This window comes from Dermacentor albipictus, unplaced genomic scaffold (assembly GCF_038994185.2).
Source record: "Dermacentor albipictus isolate Rhodes 1998 colony unplaced genomic scaffold, USDA_Dalb.pri_finalv2 scaffold_27, whole genome shotgun sequence".
Lineage (NCBI taxonomy): Eukaryota > Metazoa > Arthropoda > Arachnida > Ixodida > Ixodidae > Dermacentor > Dermacentor albipictus.
The window spans coordinates 712,104-734,642 of record NW_027225581.1 but is presented as its reverse complement, the minus strand read 5'-3'; the positions used below and the strand labels follow the sequence as shown (position 1 = coordinate 734,642).

The window sequence follows — 22,539 nt, the reverse complement described above, 5'->3', positions numbered from 1 at the left end:
GTGTCTCTCGCAGTTAGCGATATCTTGCCGTACAGGCTCATGGTAGACTTTCTTAGTACTGATGAGATATGGGCCGCTTTATTTCCGGAAAGCTTTAGTATTAAAGAATAATATAAGTGCGAATTAAAAAAATTATTATAACTAACAGCGCTGCTGCAAATGTATATCCGATGTATAACCGCTGTAGCCAGTATAACTTCTGAACGCTAGCCCACATCTACTGAGCGAGCGCCCTATCTCTTTGACCAACTGATGTTTCAACCAAAAATTTTGTTTAAAATTTCATTTTTAGAAAAAGAAATCCAAGTAATATGAGTTATGGCTACAGCCATCATAATGGAGCAAACCTTTGCAATGGGGACTGCTCGCCTGTGAATATATTTATATCTCTCCTTCATGTCCTCGGATTCAAGGAAGAACAGACAAGGAACGACAGAGATTTGTACCTTAAAATAAATTATCACAGCATACGAGAGGGTAAGACTGCTGTACATAGATATGGCACTCCCTTTTTCAATTTTTTATTGTTAATTTAGGCAAATGTAGACAGGCATACTTATTTATCCTTTTCTTGCGGGGTCTGCATTTGCCCCGCTAACAGCTTAATGTCGTCGCTCAGCGCCAGAGGCGCCTGTATGATGTGAAAGTACTCGAATGTTATCGTTGAGTGGCATCTATTGTGTATGTTCTCGCCGATCGTTGTGTAATCAGGTTGCATGCATGACCCAAATTGCGTTGTATTTTCTGGAAGGAACGGGACACCATTGAGAACGCGGAAACGTTCGAGTAGTCATGCATAAAAACTGACGCTCTTGACCCACAGAGCCCATATTTGACAATTGCCGACTGTTCTCAGCACTATCGGTGTGCTTTAAATATAACCTGTTTTTCGGGGCACAGGTTCGCCAAGTAAATTGTTAGCTTTCTGATTCGGTTTTTGCCACTGTGTCTTTTTTATCACCAATTCAACCAGAAATCTAGTCGAGGTGCTCCATGGTGCAGCGAACTCCTGCCGACTATAGCCGTAAGGACATCATCAACGTCAACGTGGATTATCGAATTTCTGCATGATGCGAAAATTATCGCTGATGCAAGCGCGTCTACAGAAGACTTCCTACAAGATCCAGGCCAAGCGAAGAGCTCAAATGACAGAACCCGTATCTCTGATCATCTTCCACATGCCCAGAGAGCCACAGACATATCACACATCATTGACTGAAGGCCCCAAAAGCTGCATGAAGGGAGGTACAGTATGGTGTATAGAATGGGGCAGTGTGGTGTCCATACGAAAAAACAATGGGAGAACTGGGGACGCTTCTGCGATGACGCCCCAGTAGGGCACTGCGATTGACCAGCGTGCCTAGTGCGCGAAATTTAAACATGCTGTGCAAAACATTCTGCATTTATAAACTAAAACGCTCTCAAACCACAACTGAAATTCATATAATTTGCAAAAAGAATAAATAATGCACACTGTTAAGATACATCAATAGCGCCGTCTATGCGTGCACGTTTCTGACCACAGATTATGCAGTGTTCGTGATCCTCTGCTCAACCAATGGCTGAGCGTTTCGGTTACAGAAGACAATCAAACATTCGTATGCTCGTTCCGTTCGGTAATCACTCATGTGATTTTAAAGCGAAAGCATTACTGGCCGCGAACTTGCGATTTCGCCATGGCGGTGCTCTGAGACAGCACATGACGTCACAACGCGTGCCTCACCGCGGATGTTTCTCTCTCTCTCTTGCTCCCTAGTCATTACTGCGCATGCGCCACTAGTACCCCCCCCCCCCCCCCCGAGGCACAGGTGTTCCGCGGCTGCGCAGCGCTGCGCCTTTCCGCAGCCACCGTTTGGTATCACGTGATATCGCGTTCCTCATCTTTGCGCTCACCTCCGTTCGCTTCGTAAGCTGCGTCGAATGCCTGATAACCCGTGGGATGATTGAAAAGGAGAGATAGCGTGTGTCGCAAACACTGTTGACGCGGCAGTAAGGACGGCGACAATTCTGATAAGCAGGAGGAGGCTTGGAATCGACATGGAACGAGATGAAGAGAAAACGAATCGCCCAGGAAACAGAAGAACAGCGCGCCGAATGACTGGCTAAACGCCGCAACATAGCTAGACAACCAGAGTAACCTGGACTTGCATTCAAGAACAACCAAAGCCAGCCATGCCATGCCTTAGCTTTCGCTACGTATATCCTGGCATTGCCGAGCGAAGGCACTGCCATTTTTTTTTGTATTTCGAAAGATACGAGGATGAAAAGACCGGAATGAGCACGTGCACTGTGCCTGGTCAGTTGCACGGGATTGCCTTCATATTGTATCAGCCCGAAAAGCACTCAACAGGTTTCCCTGAAGAAAAATAAATATGCTCTGTGACGAATGCAGCCGCTAATGTTTACATATTTTTCTCCGTAAAAGGGCGCCCAAGGGAAGGAATGCAGCCAATGCTCTCAATGTGTCTGATCCAAAGCCGCCCGGAGTTGTTGGGATCGTTATGCAGGAACGTCAAATGCACGTGCATACAGGATGTGCGAATTCGGCAGGAAAAACCACAGCAAGCAATCGGCGAGCTCCAAACGTACATGTATAACCTCCGCGACAATCATAACTGCCAATCCCGGAAGCCCTGTGTTGCATTATTTGTTTTCCTCTTACCAGCAATGACTCAAGGCTGCAGGGACGGATGGCGCTGCAGCAGACCATCGACCAGCGTGTTCCTGCACTCCCGGCCGTCATTGCAAAAAGAGACATTTCGTCCCTGGACGACACACTGCCCTATTCCAGTACACCATAGTTACATCAGTCAGCGATACGAATGCCCATTTGGATTCAGCCGAACCTACAAGGACGCACTGTGGTGCTGAACCCGCCTTCGATATTAATCCGAGTTTTCCCAGGCATAAGCAAGCAGAGCTCACATATCTCTTCGTGCAATACAAGGACTGCTTCTCGTCGTCATCAAGGATCCGACAAAGACCAGTTGGTAAGAATAACGTAATAATCGAAGAATGCACTTGATCAGCGTGGAGGACTCTCTGCCTAGTTGCCACTCGATAAAGTGAAGCTACAAGGCAACCAATGAACGAAATGCTATGCGATGGCGTCATCGAGCCGCGGAGTGTTTCCTGTATTCCTGGTGAAATAAAAGATGGAACTCTGGCTTTCAGCGTTGCTTTAGGGACCCTTAAATTGTTCAGATGAAGGACGTATACCCCTCCCATGGATGATTGACGTGATAAATAAGCTCTACGATACAAAGTATTTTTTTCGTTGATGCACCTCAGGACGGGCTACTGGCAAATCGAGGGTGAAGAGTAAAATAAAGACCATGACCAGCTATGACCCGCCAGATGGCTTGTTTGAATTCAAGGTCACGAAATTTTGTGCATGTTCAATATCGCAACTTTCCAGCGTGTAATGGACATGATATGGCTGGCTAAAAATGGTAGACTTGAATATTTTACGCTCATGATGTCAGCGTTTTTGCCTCAAACTTCGATGATAACGTTAAGCGCGTTCAGACACTAACAGAGGCCATCAAGTTATCTGAATCCGGAAAAGGGCCGGTTTGCTTACGAAGAACTTGAGCATCTGGTCCAGGCCATCAACAAATGATGAGTCTATCTTGACCCGCAGAAAATACATGTCCTGGAAAACTTTAAACAAGACGTATAAACAAAGCCATCACGAAGGTTTCTTAGTAGGTGTGCCTGTTCGGCACTTTGTCAGGAACATCTATCAGATCGCTGAACCTCTGACCTGGCTTAGGCGATTCGATGTAATATTTATGTAGGAAGTACCGCAAGTCCAGGTAGTTAAGAAGTTAATACGACGCCTGCAGTCCCCTTTAGTGCTCGTCCACTTCGACGAAGCCACCGATACAGAAATGTACACCGATGCAATTACAGCACCAGCAGTTAGGCTGGTGTGCCGGACTAGTTCTATATGGAGATAAACCTGAATATAACGGAATTCAATATAATGAAATTCTTGACATAACAAAGTATTTGGCTTCTCATAAGCTCTTGTCCTTATACACAGTGTAATACAAACTTAATATACCGAAAGTTATCTGCCACAGCAAAGTAATGCCGAGACAATAAATAGAAAATTCCGCGGACGCAGATGATCAAATGATTGAATTACAAAGGGCTACTTGTAACCGCACCTCTCAAATCACGGTTTGCCCGGCGACAATGACTCCCGACGGGGAGCGGTATCACGTTCCGTATGAAGCCAAAGTGCGTTGAGATCCCATCGCACCCCGCGCGTGGTTTGATTTAGGGGCTAGTGAAAGTGGACGAGGGCGAGACAGATGGTGGCTTCACAAGCGCCACCTTCACGCACGAGGAAAGGCAAAGAGTGGGAGGGGAGCGAGCTCGCGCTAACAAGACCGACGTCACTTCTATTTGTATATATATGCACATATATATGTGGGTTAACTATAAAATATGTAGCTTATATGTTGCTTTAACTGTAACAGCTGACACATTGATCCGCGGAAAAAATTTTTCACCACAGCCGATTGTGCTGGGCGCTGTCCCTTTGGTTTGGCCCACCTGTCTTTCAGGCATGGTTCCCCCAATGAATAGTTGGTTTCGTGACTCAGAATTGCGGCTGCCATGTTTTTCATCGTAGCTACAACGTGAAACTATTGTTTAACGTAACTCAATTATTTAATTGCAAATGAATGTAGCGTTAGTATTCCCCTCAGAAGCGTGCAATGAATCTTGATGCAGGTAATGCGGTAACCTAAAAACACAATTGTAATATTGACGTACCTAGGACATTTTCTATGTTAGAGCAGCTGCTTCTAAACTGTTACATGGTGAATAAGAATTATCATTTTTAGTTAACAAGATACATGTTTTTCTCGAAAGGCAAAAGTTTTTATCAATAAATTTTATAGTAACGAGGCACATCAATGAAGTTTCCATCTACATAGTAATCAAAATAGCTTATAATCAACAAATCTTGCATCATTATTGCCACATAGAAATCACTTCTATATAGAAATTGTTTAATTTTTTTATTATCATTTCTACGAAAAACATTTCAAAGGAGCCCATTTAATGAAGTATATCATCGTTAAAGCAATAATCAATGAATCAATGCAAGGATTGGGGAAAAGATGTGGATAATAGCATGCAATATTGTTACGTGGTAGTGACGGTGAAGAAAGAAGCAATACGGTGGAATACAAAACTAGCTTTTATTGGGCGCACCTGTGCCCACAAAAACAGGCTACACTTATAGCACAACGATAGCGGCGAACACGGTCGGCGATCGTCGGAAAAACTGATCAGCGGGTCAAGCGCGTCGGCTTTTATAGATCAGTCGTCGAATGTTCCAGATTAACTGATGGGACCCGCGTGTCTTCCACAAAGTTCTACACCATTCGTGTCACGCGATGAAATCTGATAACACAAGGTTCGGCGACAACAGACACGCGGATAGAAGCGTCGATAACTTTCCAGAAACGCCGGATACATGCAGGCGCGTCCCTCGCTGTGCGATTACAGTTGTTAAGCGGCGAAACGTGGTTGCCCGATAAAGATAAGTACACGTGTCATTACCCCCCTCTCAAAAAGCATCGACCCGATGCTGCAAACAAACGAAAGTAACAAAGAAAAGCGCTCGTAGCAAAGAAAACAATAAACTAAGGAAGTTCATCAGCGTCCGTAAAATGGTTTAAGGCGCACCACGTGGACCACTTCAGATCGTACCCGGCGCCGCTGTGAGTGCGAAATGCCGTCTGCCACGACCTCAAAGTCTAGTGCGCCAATTCGTCGGATTACCTTGTAGGGTCCGAAATAGCGTCGCAGCAGCTTCTCACTGAGTCCTCGCCGGCATATCGGGGTCCATACCCAAACACGGTCGCCGGGCTGGAACTCGAAGAAGCGTCGTCGGAGGTTGTAGTGTCGGCTGTCGGTACGCTGCTGGGTCTTGATCCGTAGGCGGGCGAGCTGTCGGGCTTCTTCGGCGCGCTGGAGATAGGTAGCGACGTCAAGAATCTCCTCATGAGTGACGTGCGGCAGCATGGCGTCGAGCGTCGTCGTCGGGTTCCTGCCGTAAACCAACTTGAATGGCGTGATCTGTGTTGTTTCTTGCACCGCCGTCTTGTAGGCCAAGGTGACATACGGCAGGACCGCGTCCCACGTCTTGTGCTCGACGTCGACGTACATTGCTAGCATGTCGGCGAGGGTCTTGTTGAGGCGCTCCGTGAGACCATTCGTCTGCGGATGGTAGGCAGTTGTCCTCCTCTGGCTCGTCTGGCTGTACTACAGAATGGCTTGAGTGAGCTCTGCTGTAAAAGCCATTCCTGTGTCGGTGATGAGGACTTCCGGGGCACCATGTCGCAGCAGGATGTTCTCGACGAAAAATTTCGCCACTTCTGCTGCGCTGCCTTTTGGTAGAGCTTTGGTTTCAGCAAAGCGGGTGAGATAGTCCGTCGCCACGATGATCCACTTATTCCTGGATGTTGACATCGGAAACGGCCCCAACAAATCCATCCCAATCTGATGGAATGGTCGACGAGGAGGTTCGATCAGCTGTAGTAATCCTGCTGGCCTTGTCGGTGGTGTCTTGCGTCGTTGACAGTCTCTGCATGTCTTGACGTAACGGGCGACGTCGGCGGTCAGACGCGGCCAGTAATACTTTTCCTGTATCCTCGACAGCGTCCGGGAGAATCCGAGGTGCCCAGCGGTTGGATCGTCGTGTAGGGCGTGCAGTATTTCTGGACGGAGCGCTGACGGCACCACAAGAAGGTAGCTGGCGTGGACTGGTGAGAAGTTCTTCACGAGCAGGTTGTTTCGCAGCGTGAACGAAGTCAACACGCGCCTGAATGCCCTAGGGACAACGTCGGTGTTCCCTTTCAAATACTCGACGAGGCCTTTTAGCTCTGAGTCTGCTCGTTGCTGTTTAGTGAAATCTTCCGCGCTTATTACCCAAGGAAGGCGTCATCGTCCACGTCGTCTTGCGGCGGGGGATCGATTGGGGCGCGTGATAAGCAGTCGGTGTCGGAGTGTTTTCTTCCGGACTTGTATATTACCGTTACGTCGTATTCTTGTAGTCTGAGGCTCCACCGCGCCAGTCGTTCTGAAGGGTCCTTTAAGTTAGCTAGCCAACACAACGCGTGGTGGTCGCTGACGACTTTGAATGGCCGGCCTGTAGCTGTAGCCCAAATGATGGCGAGGCATTCCTTTTCGGTCGTAGAATAATTGCTTTCCGCTTTTGACAGCGACCGGCTAGCATACGATATCACCCGTTCAAGTCCTTCTTTCCTCTGGACTAGGACGGCAACGAGGTCTAGGCTACTTGCGTCAGTGTGGATTTCAGTATCGGCGTCCTCGTCGAAGTGTGCAAGTACCGGCGGCGACTGCATGCGTCATTTGAGTTCTTGAAACGCGTCGGCCTGCGGCGTTTCCCAATTGAACTCGACATCAGATTTCGTTAGATGTGTTAGCGGCTCCGCGATGCGCGAAAAGTCCTTGACAAAGCGCCTATAGAAGGCACACATGCCAAGGAATCTGCGCACTGCCTTCTTGTTGATTGGCTGCGGGAACTTTGCGATGGCAGCTGTCTTCTGCGGGTCGGGGCGTACTCCAGATTTGCTGATGACATGGCCTAGGAATAGAAGCTCATCGTAAGCGAAGCGACACTTTTCCGGCTTCAGGGTGAGCCCTGATGACTTGATGGCCTCTAATACTGTCGAAAGCCGCTTAAGGCGATCGTCGAAATTTCCGGCGAAGACGACGACGTCATCCAAGTAAACAAGACAGGTCTGCCACTTCAATCCTGCTAAAACCGTGTCCATCACGCGCTGGAACGTTGCAGGCGCCGAGCACAGTCCAAATGGCATAACCTAGAATTCATAGAGGCCGTCTGGCGTGATAAAGGCGGTCTTTTCGCGGTCCCTTTCGTCGACTTCTATTTACCAGTAGCCACACTTGAGGTCCATCGATGAGAAGTATTTAGCATTGCAGAGCCGATCTAATGCGTCGTCTATCGGTGGGAGGGGGTATACGTCTTTCTTCGTGATTTTGTTCAGTCGACGATAATCGACGCAGAAACGTAGGGTTCCGTCCTTTTTCTTCACTAAAACAACTGGAGACGCCCACGGGCTTTTCGACGGCTGGATGATGTCGTCGCGCAGCATTTCGTCGACTTGTTGTCTTATAGCTTCGCGTTCTCGCGTTGAAACTCGGTAAGGGCTCTGGCGTAGTGGTCGAGCGCTCTCTTCGGTGATTATGCGAAGCTTTGCGATTGGTGTTTGTCGAATCCTTGATGACGTCGAAAAGCAGTCTTTGTATCGTCGAAGCAGACTTCTGAGCTGTTGCTGCTTGATCACGGAGAGACTTGGATTTATGTTGAAGTCTGGCTGGGGAACTACGGTCGTCGGGGTAGATGCAACAGAATCCGAGAGGACAAAGGCATCGCTGGTTTCCTGTATTTCCTCGATGAATGCGATCGTCGTGCCCTTGTTGATGTGCTTGAACTTCTGGCTGAAGTTTGTCAGCAACACTCTCGTGTTTCCTCCGTGCAGTCGAGCGATCCCTCTTGCGACGCAAATTTCTCGGTCGAGTAGTAGACGTTTGTCGCCTTCGATGATGCCTTCTACGTCAGCGGGTGTTTCGGTGCCGACGGAAATAACGATGCTGGAACGAGGCGGGATGCTCACTTGATCTTCGAGCACACTCAAGGCGTGGTGACTACAAGGGCTCTCCGATGGTATCGCTTGATCTTCCGACAGCGTTATTGACTGCGACTTCAGGTCGATGATTGCGCCTTGTTGTTTCAGGCAGTCCATGCCGAGAATGACGTCTCGTGAACACTGTTGCAGGATAACGAAGGTGGCAGGGTAAGTCAGGTCATGAATGGTAATTCTTGCCTTGCAGATTCCAGTCGGCGTAATGAGGTGCCCTCCAGCGGTCCGAATTTGGGGGCCCTCCCATGCAGTCTTAACCTCCTTCAACTGGGCGGCGATGTGTCCACTCATTACGGAGTAATCGGCCCCTGTGTCGACTAAGGCAGTGACTGCGTGGCCGTCTCGAAGCACGTCGAGGTCGGCGGTTCTTTGTCTGGCGTTGCAGTTAGGTCGTGGCGTCGGAACACGGCTGCGTCGAGTTGAACTGAAGCTGGAACGTCGCTTCGTCAAGTCGTCTTTCGTCGGTGTAGTCTTGGCTTCCTGACTTCGTCGGGACGGCGGCGTGTCGTCATTGGGTCGTCGAGATGGTTTCTTCGTCGTCTTCGTCGGCGGCGGAGGATCTTCGTCAGTTCGACGTACAGCAACCGCACATCCATCGGTTGCTGCTTTTAGTTTTCCGGATATGGGCTCGCAGAGCGGCCCCGGGCTGGGCCGATGTATGGTCGGTGCTGCGGCGACAGGTAGCGGCCTGGTGACGGCGAACGGGACGGTCGTCGAGGGCTCCAGTGAGTAGCGGCGAGGTAGTCTTCGATGTGACGAGGGCGTTCACCTTCCCTCGGGCGCTGTGCGTTCACGGCGAAGCTTCGCAATCTCAGGTCGCGGTATGGGCATCGGCGGTACACGTGGCCGGCTTCGCCGCAGTGGTAGCAGAGCGGGCGGTGGTCGGGGGCGCGCCAAATGTCCGTCTTCCTCGCGTAGGTGCGCTGGGCGACGGGTGGGCATGCTGGCGGCGGCGGTGGTGGACGACGGAATTGCGGCGTTACAGGGCCCTGGCGTTGTCGCAGAGAGGGAGCTTGACGGCGTGCGACGGCGGCGTAAGTCATCGCTTCTGGCTGGGGCTGCGGTAATTGTGGTTGCACCTCAGGAACTCCTAGCGATCGGTGCACCTCTTCTTTCACGATGTCGGCGATCGAGGCCACTTGAGGCTGCGACGATGGCAAGACCTTGCGCAGTTCCTCGCGCACGATGGCCCTGATTGTCTCGCATAAATCGTCCGGGGCCAGTGATTAACTCCCGGAGTAGCTTGTTGGCTTGGTGCGTCGGTCAAATTGCCGGTTCCGCAATTCCAGTGTCTTCTCGATGCTCGTCGCCTCACGAAGAAACTCGTTGAAGGTCTTCGGTGGGCTTCTTACCATACCGGCGAAAAGTTCCTCCTTTACACCACGCATCAGTCGAGGTACTTTCTTCTCCTCGGACATTTCTGGGTCGGCGTGGCGCAACAGACGGCTCATTTCCTCAGTGAAAATCGCGATCGTCTCATTCGGCAGCTGCGCCCTTGTCTCCAGTAGAGCTTGGGCTCGCTCTTTTCGCACGACGCTTTGAAATGTTGGCAGGAAGCCGCTTCGGAAGAGGTCCCACGTCGTCAAGGTGGCTTCTCGATTCTCGAACCACGTCTTGGCGGCGTCCTCCAATGCGAAATAGACATGTCGTAGCTTGTCGTCGCTTGCTCACTTGTGAAACGTAGCGACCCTCTCATACGTTTCCAGCCAGGTTTCCGGGTCCTCAAATGTGGAACCGCGGAACGTCGGTGGTTCCCTGGGCTGCTGCAGCACGATGGGGGATGCTGGGGCTGCCATTGCGGTTGCCTTGGCCACAATCTTCTTGGTCTTCTCAGGTAGAAATCCGTGCTCCGGGGGCAGCTGTTGAAGAAGGCGGTTTGCTCGGTGGTCCGGCACTACGTTCCTGTTCTGTTTGCGGTCTGGGCTGGGATCACGGCTTGTCGGGGGCGTCCTGTACATGAACGAAAAGCACCTCCACCAGATGTCTCGTGGTAGCGACGGTGAAGGAAGAAGCAATACGGTGGAATACAAAACTAGCTTTTATTGGGCGCACCTGTGCGCACAAAAACAGGCTACACTTATAGCACAACGATAGCGGCGAACACGGTCGGCGATCGTCGGAAAAACTGATCAGCGGGTCAAGTGCGTCGGCTTTTATAGATCAGTCGTCGAATGTTCCAGATTAACTGATGGGACCCGCGTGTCTTCCACAAAGTTCTACACCATTCGTGTCACGCGATGAAATCTGATAACACAAGGTTCGGCGACAACAGACACGCGGATAGAAGCGTCGATAACTTTCCAGAAACGTCGGATACATGCAGGCGCGTCCCTCGCTGTGCGATTACAGTTGTTAAGCGGGGAAACGTGGTTGCCCGATAAAGATAAGTACACGTGTCAATATGTATGGATGGATCCGTTGTCTCTTGTCCCCGAACATTTTGTATTTTGATTGTATGCGTGATGCGAATTCTGTAGTACTTTCTGGACAACACGCGTGCACCAGTGTATACTGTGGAAGATTTGATGACTCATGCATAAAAGCCGATGAGCTTGACCCGTAGAGCAGAGTAAGTCAATCGCCGATTATATTCGCCGCTATCATTCTGCTATGGGTGTAACTTGCTTTAAATAGGCTAACAAGGCTAGTTTCCTGATTCACAGTTTTGCTCCGGTGTAGAGCCCGCAGAATATGCGTGCTGTTTTCGAAGAATTGAAACCGTATTAAAAGAACTCAGATGCACATCCTCAAACGCAGTTGACGCTACCACTAAAGAGAGATGCACCCATTACTGGCCAGCAACTACATTTTAAAAACTAACCACATACTCTCACTTACAGTACAGTAACTAATGAGTGGCAAATCATGGCGCTGTGAAAACCATTAAGACATCAACATTAAGCTATAAACATTTATTTAAAGTACAGCTATCGTTAGCGCTTCCTTCGACTTTCCCAATCTTACTTGCTGCTTTCTTGCCGTTGTATGAATTAGGGTCGTGCATGTGAACAGGGCCAGCAAGCCCATGCCGTCATTCGACTCATCCACGCTAAGGACGTTGTTGAACGGACGAACTTGTTCTCATCAAGAACCAGGATTACTGGGTTCAATTAAAAATCTACATGAAAAATTGGAGGACGCTTAAGCTTCGCCTTCAAGAGTGGAACGCGATAGCGTTCCCGTCGACCCGCCAATGGGTGTAAGACAATGGGCTACAGGGCAGCCATCACTTACGAGGCGCCCCGCATCAGACGCGGTGAGCGTCAAACCATATGGTCGAGCAACGCGGCGTTCGGCGCAGCAACGAAACGTGCGCCTGAGCAAGCGGAGCGAACCAAAGAACTCGGTATCCCGGAGGGGGAAATGATGCGCGCCAGCCAAACGCCGTGATCGGCACGGGCAGAGAGATAGAGAGATAGTGATCTAAAGAAAGGAAGGACGCTTGATTCTACAGAGGGAGAAGGCGAAGCGTTGTCAGGGGAGAGAGTCCGAGCCGCGACAGCTCCAATGCGCGCGTGGCGCGCCATCTGTCGGGGCAGCGCCGTACATGGAGAGGAGGGGGTCTTCTGTGTTTGCCGCAAGATGGCTCTCCGTGTGCGGAAAGCGCAGAAGAAATGCAGCGAAACGCACTTCGCTACTCGTGTAATTGCGACTTCTGTAAGTTACATGTTCATAATTACCGATATACACCACAGTATAACTTTCCACGGCTCGTTTCGAAGGCAACACCGCATTCACTAGAGGCGCGTTTGTACCTTTTGGAAGCATCGAAATCGTGGCTGAGTGGTAGCGTCTCCGCCTCACACTCCGGAGACCCTGGTTCGATTCCCACCCAGCCCATCTTGGAAGTTGCTTTTTATTTATGGAGTGCCTGCCGTGATTTATCGCTCACGGTCAACGCCGCAAAACGCTGACGCCGACACCGACGCCGACGACACCGGCTTTTCTGCGACACGAGCTCCTTAACGCTATCGCGTTAAAAGTGCAGTACGTTGCATCTCGTCAGTGTAGCATGACTCGAGTGAAGCACACCAAGGAGCAGAGAACGGCGTTCAAAACCCCTGTGCCTTTCCTAGACGACTAGGCCAGGGAAACTGCCGTTCTGCCTTGGTCCACTCGGAGCGTCGTAGGACCCGCCTTGAGGGCGAAAGTTCACTCACTCACTCCAGCACATTTGTTTACTGAACAAACGGGGAGGAGAGGGGCTTCCTAGACAGCGACTGTGACGCTTGACTCAACGCGGCAGTCTTGGTTACGGGATGACCCCGCAGTTAGCTGGGGCGTTTGTCAAACGACGGTGCTGGTTACCGAGGTGCGTGAAGAAAAGCTGCAGAAAACCCTTTTACAGGAGTTGTCTTGCTCCTACTCCTTCGTGAAGGTGGCAGTTGAACAGTTAACACTAATATGTCCACCAAACGTGTTTCGCCTTGCGGGCACCGGTAGTCTGTCGGTAAGGTACGTATTGTAAGCTTCAAAAAGCACTTTGTCAGAGTGGGCTACGAGAACCTAGGAGATCACAACCCATGCTGGCCCATTGTAACAGCTTCTCTATGGCCCGGAAAATCTCGACTGGCCAGTGCTGATAACGGCTGGGCAGGAAGAGAATGGCGGGAGGCAGGCGAGGTTAGTTGGCTTGCAGAAAGCAGCTGCGAAATTTTACATGAGCTCGTTTCGCTCGAAGAGCCGAAGTTGCAAGCCCTGACTGTTAGTAGAAGACTAGGTGAATCACTGCGACAGTATTTCCTGCAGAGAAACGTAATTGCCTTTCTCTGTATGCTTACCACTTAGGATTTATTAGGTATTGGGTGCACAAACCGTCCAACATTAGCATACTCAAGGACAGGCTTCACAAATGTAGTGTAAGGTAAAAGCTTGAGGTTAATTGGTGCGAGTTGCAGACACTAGAAGTTGTGCCCGTTCTGGCGGCCGGTGTCAGCATGCTTCCCGTTTTCCTTTTCCTGTCAAATGTATAGACGTTTTAATAACAAATACCAATAATATATTCCCCTGATGCAAATGGTCAGCAAAATAAACTGCGATGGAAGTTTTGCTGCGTTGTTTAGGGTACCACAATCGTAGGGTACCACAAACCACAAACGTATGCAGCCGAATGCTGCACAGAACGAGGGCATGTTGGGCGCCCTTGGCTATAGGCACTCACGCAGCACCGAAGGAAAGAACAGTTTACGAAAATCGCAAAAGAAAACAAATGTGAGCGGCGGCGGCGGTGGCGGCAAATCTCACGTAGCGCCGTTCAGTAAAGCGCAGGACGGAAAGAGGCATGCCAACACATGCCAGCACGTCGGTCCGGCAGCTCGGTCACCGCGCGTGACGTCACTCTCGCCGCTTCTCTCCTCTGGCAACCACCTCACCCGGCGCTCCGGGAAGTGATGGGGGCGTGTCCGCGGGGGCGATTTAGAAAGCGATTTCCGCGCCTTATATTAACAAAACGAAGAAAAAAATTTCGGAACCGTAAATTCTTAGGTCTGTTCGTCCCTATCTCAGCAATTCATCGAAATTGAAAACCGTTTCAGCTTCCCTTTAAGAGTTTTGTCAGAGGTGATATATTCGAGGTAAAATTGCGAACAAAGCGTCTGAAGCAAGAACACAGGCAGATGAAGGCACGGAGTTCTTTGAGTGGCTTAGGTTTAGGAAACTCTGCCACAGCGCGAAGTTTGGATGGGTCGGGGCAAATGCCGTCTTGTGATATGACGTGACCTAGAATCATGAACTTGCGCGTAGAGAACTGGCACTTTTTCAGGTTCAGTTGCAGGCCTGCGTTGGTCAAAGACGCTAACACTTCCTTACGGGGAGGAAGATGTTTTCTGAAATCAGGGGCGGACACCACGATGTCGTCGAGGTAGCAGAAACACGTGCTCCATTTAGCAGGCGAATTGCATAGGCCAAATGACATCACATTAAATTCGTATAAACCATGTGGAGTAATCAATGCATTTTTAGGCGATCAACTGCTGACATCGGGACCTGCCAGTAGACCGGGCGTAAATTCAATGAAGAGAATTCAGTGCCTCGCAAGCTGTCGAGAGCGTCTTCAATGCGTGGTAGAGGGTAGACGTCCTTTCGCGTTATCTCATTAAGATGGCGATAATCGACGCAGAACCGAATGGAACCCTCTTTTTTGTGGCGAGAACCACTGCTGATGCCCACGGGCTATTGGAAGGTCGAACGACGCCGCGCTAAAGCATGTCGTCCATGTGCTGACTGGTCACTTGACGCTCCTTGGCGGAGACGCGGTGTGGGCGCTGCCGCAATGGCGCGTTGGAGCCAGTGTCGATGTGGTGGCTCACGGTTGACGTGCGACCCATAGTAGGCTGAGGGAGATCAAAAGAAGAACGGAACTGGGCAAGCAGGTGAGGAAGCTGGAAGCGCTGCTCAGAAGTAAGGTTATCAGTATTGAAAGGTGCGAACAAGTCAGGTGATGGTGTAGCAGAAGTGGAAAGTGCACAGAAGTCAGTGAGTGCTGCATACGAAGCATCTGACACGTCACTTATAAACATGCCATCAAGAAGCTCAACACGGCCAAGTGCTTCGCCGCATAGAGCCTTCAGGGCTGTAGGAAGTCGATTGCAGACAACGATGAAGCTGAACCGGCTGAAATGTAAAGCATGGCCGAAAGCGAGGGGAAAATCTTTGGGGGTGTGAAGTGTTCCGAAGAAGTGAAGAGGATAGTGCCTTCAGAGACTGCGCCACAGAAGACGGGAACAACGGCAGACGAGTACGGCAGTATGGCGATGTCTTGCAGAAGGACAAGCTTAGCGGGAACAGAAGTGGCGCTGACGAGGGGCACGTCACACAGAGGCGATAATTCTACTTCAGCCCGTGCAGAGTTAATGATGGCGTTATTTCACAAAAGAAAGTTCCACCCAAGTATCACGTCGTGAGAGCAGGACCATAGAACCAAAACTCCACAATATAGAGAACGTCCTGAATAACAACCAAAATTAAAAATTAAATTATGGGGTCTTACGTGCTGAAACCACTTTCTGATTATGAGGCGCGCCGTAGTGGAGGACTCCGGAAATTTCGACCACCTGGGGTTCTTTAATGTGAACCTAAATCTAATTGCACGGGTGTTTTCGCATATCGCCCACATCGAAATGCGGCCGCCATGGCCGGGATTCGATCCCGCGACCTTGTGCTCAGCCGCTGAGCAACCACGGTGGTTCTGAATAACAACTCTAGCTGTTCGTGCTAATGGAAGCTGATGTCCAGCAGCACACGAGCGGTCGCCTACGTGGTTATCCACCTGAGTTTCCTCTTTTGTCGGAGCAAACTTTAGTAGCAGGAGCAGATTACACCTAAATGACATCCCAGACAGCCTCAACCCGCGTCACCGTTGATCAGCCGCAGACGCCCGAGCCTTTTCACGGAGACACCTTCGAAGATACCGAGGAGTGGTTGGAAAGCATCGAGCGCGTCGCAGATTACAATGAGTGGGACGAAAACCGGAAGCTCGGCAATGTTAACTTCGCGTTGCAAGACTGCACGAACTTGGTTTGACAACCATGAAGCTGTCCTCCAGTTGTGTGATTACTTCCGATGGGAGCTGTTGGCCCCGTATCCGAGCGCAGACCGCGGGGAAAGAGCTGAAGCCGCTTTGTAAGCAAGAAGACACCGAAACAACGAAAGCCTGTCAGTGTATCTCGAATATATGTACCGCTTATTCCGCCAGTTCGATCCGAGCATGAGTGAGGACAAAATGCTTCGGCACCTCACGCGCTGTTTGAGCAGAAGCTTTTTGCAGGTTTGGCTCGCAGCCCTCCACGCACCGTCGCCGAATTCCGCTCCGAGGCGACAACTATTTAAGGACACTTTAACAGCGAGCGAGACTCTCGAACCGGGATATGATCGTCGCCTCTATGGATGCGATGTCGACAATGTTCGGGAAGAGCGTCGAAGTCTTATGAGAACTCGCAAGATCTGTGGATCGAGAAGAGCTCCAGAGGCAACAACTGAGCTACGGACCCACTGGTGGTCTCTTCGTTAGCAGAAGTGCTTCGCGAAAAAGTGGCACAAGCAGTCCGCGAACAGCACCCGCAAGCACAGCCGCAAGCGTCGTCACAGGTACGGCCAATGGTATCGTACGCCGAGGTACTCAGAGGATCCCCAGGACGTATTTTCGTCACGGCAACTACGCATGTTCCCGAACCTCAGTTCTTGTCGTCGCCGCCTGAGACGAGATTCCGGAATGCAGACATATGGCGCACTCCCGATAAAATCCCACTGTTCTACCACTGCGGCGAAGCATGTCAGTTGGCGCGACATCACATTCAACAAAGGCAGCGCATCGACGCGGACAGATACAACTTGTGGCGAAGAGTCGTCGAGTATGCACCAGGTGACAGAATATGCGCGTGCGCCTCCGTGCGGACACGCGGCCTGTCCGAAAAGCTTTCGCGCCGTTATTTCGGCTCTTACCGAGTGCTTCGCTGCATCAGTCCCTTGAACTACGATGTTACGCCAGAAGAACAAGTAACCTCGTCACGACGCTGGTGTAACATAGAAACTGTAGATGCGGTCAGACTGAAGCCATATTATGACAGGCAGTAATATTATACGAAACATCTTTTCTGTGTCATATACCACTTTAGTATGGACAACCGCTTGCCAACAATTTCGCCGTTTTACGAATGGGGATAATGCGCTTTGGAAGGGAGATATTGATACAAAACAGAAGCGCCTTTAAACAACGCGCACGGATTCATGCGCACCCCCTCCCCCCGTCCCCAGAAGAAAGGCCATAGCGTATTGGAGAAAAAGACGATGAAATAATGGCACGTGTCTTCGCCGCACGCACTGGCATCTTAGGTGGCCGTTCTCGGCATGTACAAGAAGACGAAGATGTGGAGCGACCCTCGAGAGAGAAGAAGGCATTCCTGATCTCCTGTTCCGAACGCGGCAGACCTTTTATTTACCCCCAGGGCAAATGTTAGCCCACACTAAATAGCTGTGTCTGAACTCCCTTAATTTTTCAATAACATACAATATTCTATACTCCCAACATCCCCGTAGCATATTGGTGAGAGGTACAGGGCACCACTGCTGGAAATGGAGCTGCGCAGTGGACGCCGCATCACCGTCCGCACCATGACCGACGATAAGCACTCGGGACCATTGTCGTTGCTACCTCCTAGTCACCGTCGCATGTGACGTCACTGTCATCTTCGGTTGTTGTTGTGCAACCGAAGGATCCTGGAACCTTCTGCATGTACGAACCCGTGAGCCATGTACGAACCCGTGAGTGAAACCAACAGATGGGACCCTACGCCTATGCTAGCTAACCTGTTGTTCGACCTAATAGGCACGGCAAATGTGTGGTTCGTAAACGGCATAGAGGAGCTAACCAGCTGGGACCAATGCAAAGAGAAATTGACAGAGTTGTTTCGCAAACCAGCCGGCCATAAAATTGCCTCAAAGCAGGAACTGGTTTCCCGTGCCCAATCCCCCACGGAGTCCTATGTCTTGTACATCGTGGACGTGCTGACACTTTGTCGCGAAGCCGACCATGGCATGACAAAAGCTGAGAAGGTCGGGCACGCGCTTTAGGCCATTGCTGACAACGCGTTTAATCTCCTCATGTGCAAAAGCTGCTCGACAGTTGATGCAATAATTAAAAATGGCCGACAATTGGAGCAGGACAAAAGCCGACGCGTATTGCAACCATTAGCCTGATTTCCGACTACTGCCGCAGCGTCGATGTGAGAAGATCCACCCGCACAGCACCGCGCATTGCCATAAACTGGTGTGGTGCGAATCATTAACGTGAACTGGATCCGATGGCGCCAGCAGCTTTCTGTTCGCGTAGCCCTGATGCTACCCCAATTTCAGTTCCCCTCGTACAAGCCATCGTTCGCCAGAAAAGATTGGTTTACATTCTGTGTGTGCTGTCGCCAATCCCAGAGCTTACGAACGCGCTTCTACTATTTCAGCTTCACCCCGGCGCTTCTTTCCGCGTTATCGCAACCAGACTGAGTCGATAACTGCGGATGGTTAGCCGATGTTTCACCTGTCGCCACATTAGTCGCGTCGCCCGATACTGTCACCACTTGTGGCCCTCCACACCTGGCACGCCGACGAACCTGTTCCTTTTTGATGGTAATGCCCGCATTGTTTTGCCCACCGGGAGAATCTAACAGTGCAGACAACTCTACTTGGAACACGTGCTACAGCCGTTCATCATCGTCACGTGGACACCAGTCTCGTTCACGGCGAATACGTCGCCCATCTTCGCGTTCGGCGCAGACATGTCGCCTTTAATCACCTGTGGTTTTTTACCGTACCCTTTCGGAAAACTAGGTAATACAGCCTATGGAGGTGGTGCTGCATTGTCGACTACTGAAGCAAGCAAATCCTCTGTCTGTGCCCACAAGAAGTGTAATTGACGCTAAAATAGACGGCTGACCTGTCCAAGCACTCGTCGACACTGGAGCCCACTGATCTGTGATGAGTGCTAGCCTACGGAGACGTTTAAAAGAGGTCCTCAACCCAGCAGCTGCCCGAGTGCTTCGTGTGGCCGACGGCGGCGTGTTGATTGTTCTTGTAATGTGTACCATCCGTTTAAGTATAGCACGCCACCCTACTTCTGTTCTCTTTGCTGTGATCGACAACTGCTCTCACGATGTTTCCTTTGACGGTACTTTTTATCCATTCATTCTGCTTTTATCGAGTGCGCGACCGGCGTTCTTCAGTAAGTACTGCCTGAAGACGCCGATGCTCCGAACATCGCCCTACCGCACATGTGCCTGATTTACGATGTGCGTCTGTCACCTGAGGCAGTTACTTACGTCACTTTGACCGCCCAGCCACAGCTTCCTGACGGTGACTATGTGCTTCACCCCGTCATCAACATGGTTTAGAACCGGAACATTGCTGTTCAGCATGCTCTGGTCACGTTTGCTAATAACGATGTCTTTCTACCGCTTCTGAATTTCAAACTGTGTCCTCAAGTGATTCCGGTAGGCCTGTCCTAGGCCAGGGTATCTTGTCGTTACGAATTTGACATTGAGAGTCTGAATGCCGACAGTGGTCTATTAGCGTCTATTGCAGCTCACATCTATAGTTCCTTAACAGCAGACTATGCTAAAATGATTGCACCTGACCTCACCTCTGCCCCAGCCATGGTCTCCTGCTTGCATCGTACAGTGGCATCTTTAGTTATGGCGACAGACTTTTAGGCCAAACATATGTTGTTCAGCACCATATAACCACTGGAGACACAGATTCTATTCGTCATCATCCCTTTCGGGTTTCGCATACTGAACGTCGAGTCAAAAAATCTGAAGTGGACAAAATGCTCTGAAAAGAGGTCATCGAGCCATCAGCCAGTCCTTGCGCTTCGCCTGTCGTCCTTGTGAAAACGTTAGATGGTACCTGGCATTTTAGCGTCGTTTATCACCACTTAAACTAGATCGCACGAAAAGACGTCTACCAACTACAACGAATCGATGACGCTTTGGACTGCTTGAATGGAGCTAAACACTTCTCGTCGATTGATCTTCCATCCCGCTACTCGCAGATTTCAGTTGATGAAATGGATCGCGAGAAGACGGCCTTCATCACACCGTATGGTTCACTTCAGTTCAAAGTCGTGCCCTTTGGCCTATGCAATGCTCTTGCGACATTTGAACGTATGATGGACTCTCATCTGCGAGGCTACAAATGGACCGTCTGTCTCCGTTACGTGGACGATGGTATTGCTTTTTCTCCCACCTTTGGCAGCCACCTTACCAGACTTGCTACCATTCCTGCAGTCTTCCGAAAAGCCGTCCTACAACTGAATTCCACGAAGTGTCAATTCGGGTGCCGTCAGATTACCCGGTTGGGACACCTTGTTGACGCATCTGGTGTCCAACCAGATCCGGAAAAAGTTCGTGCCGTATGCAGTTTTCCTGTGCCTTGTTCGGCGTCTGACACGCGCTCCTTCGTCAGCGTGTGTTCTTACTTTTGACATTACGTCAAAATTTCGCCGACGTCGCTCGGCACTTGACAGATATTCTAAAGAACTCGCCATTCTCTTGGGGCCCGGAGCAGGCTCACGCAATCGCCGCTCTCATCGAGTTTCTCGCCACCCCACTTTGATCCGTCTGCACCGACTGAAGTCCACACTGACGCAAGCGGCCATGGCATCGGCGCTGTTCTCACCCAACACCAGAAAGTTACTGAGTGTGTGATAGCTTACACCAACCGCTTGCTGTCCTGTGGCGAGGAAAATTACTCCATCACTTAGCGGGAGTGCTTGGCTTTAATTTGGGCTGTCGCCAAGTGCCAGCGATATAAGTATGGCTGCACGTTTTCGGTCATTACAGACCACCATGCACTCTGCTGGCTGTCTTCCTCCCGGGACCGACAGGATGGGTTGGTCACTCCGGTTTGCGGCTCCAGGAAGTTTCGTTTGCTGTCAACTATAAGTCTATAGGTCTATCAATTTATAAGTATAACAGTCAACTATAAGTGCACAAGGACACTGACTGCTTCTCTTGTCACTTCATCGATCCTTCTGATCCTGCTGCACATAATCCGATGACCTGCGTGCTCGCTTTTACTGACATGACCCACATGCGAGCTGAACAAAACACGACGAATCCTTACAGTCCATCATCGCCGGAGTGCAATCTGGCAGCATTGGCGCCCCGTGCCGCATTTTCGTTGTTCACGATGGCATCCTCTACCACCGCAATATCAAACCTGAAGGCCCTTAGCGTCTCCTTGTTCTTCTTCATCATCTACAATCCGTCGCTCTCGAACAGCTTCACGGTGCACCGACGGCGGGACACCTTCTCGCTGTGCGTGCTTTCGTCCGCGTGTGACGCCAGTTCTTCTGGCCGGGTCTTTATCGCTCTGTCCGTCAGTATGTCACCACTTGCGCAATCTGTCAGCACTGGAAGAAACCTCCCCTGCCACCTGTCAGATGACTCCATCCAATTGATGTTCCCTTTGAACCACCCTTTCGCGTAGGCGAAAGGACGGTTCAAAGGGAACATCAAAGGGAACCATGCTTGCCCCTTTTCCGACGACTACTAGAGGGACTAAGTGGTTCGCCGTCGCTCCTGATTACGTGATAACAAGGCGTTGCCGACTAGTTGTGCAGGAGACGTCGCCACGGTGAATTTTGACAGTTACTTACATACCACGTCCTCTCGTTCTTGTCTCGATATGTAGACGACTTCCTCCACTCTTGTGCCACTGAGCACAAGCTGCTCAACGCCTTCCACCCACAAACAAAGGGTCTTACAGAGCATCTCAACCGAACAATCACGGAGATACTGTCGATGTACGTCTCCAACAATCACCGCGTCTAGGACGCCACGCTGGCCTACCAGACGTTCCCGTATAACACGTTCCGACGTGACACCACAGGATATTCACCTTTTTATCTTTTGTATCGTCGTGACCCCACATTGCGGTTTGACACCGTCCTCCCTTCTGTGCCACATGTTGCAACTGAGTAGGCTCGTGAAGTCGTCGATCGCACTCACATGGCACGTGAAGCAGCCCGATCTCGTTTATTAGCGTCGCAGCATACACAAAAGGAGTGTTACGTCTGGTGCCATCACGATGTTAAGTTCACACCAGGTGCTTGGGTGCTCCATTGGTAACCATGTCGTAGGGTTGGCCTCTCCCAGAAGCTCCTCTCTCGCTACACGGGGCCTTATGAAGTCCTACGTCGAGTTAAGGACGTAAATCACGATTACGCCGCTACAATTTGATGCGTCCTCAAATCTGCCACCTGTTGACGTCGTCCACGTTTCGCAGCTATAGCCACACTTCACTTACCATGCACGGAGGCGGCGCTTCACCACTTGGG

The 22,539-nt window shown here is 50.5% G+C and overlaps 1 long non-coding RNA gene across 1 annotated transcript in view; it reads left to right on the top strand.

Moving 5' to 3' along the window:
- The window catches only part of LOC135897855 (uncharacterized), a 347,298-nt gene that overhangs the window by 303,620 nt on the left and 21,139 nt on the right, over positions 1–22,539 (top strand). The window contains exon 4 of the long non-coding RNA XR_011509985.1: positions 293–477. This is a non-coding gene — a long non-coding RNA (uncharacterized lncRNA). The remainder of the gene's footprint in view (positions 1–292; positions 478–22,539) is intronic.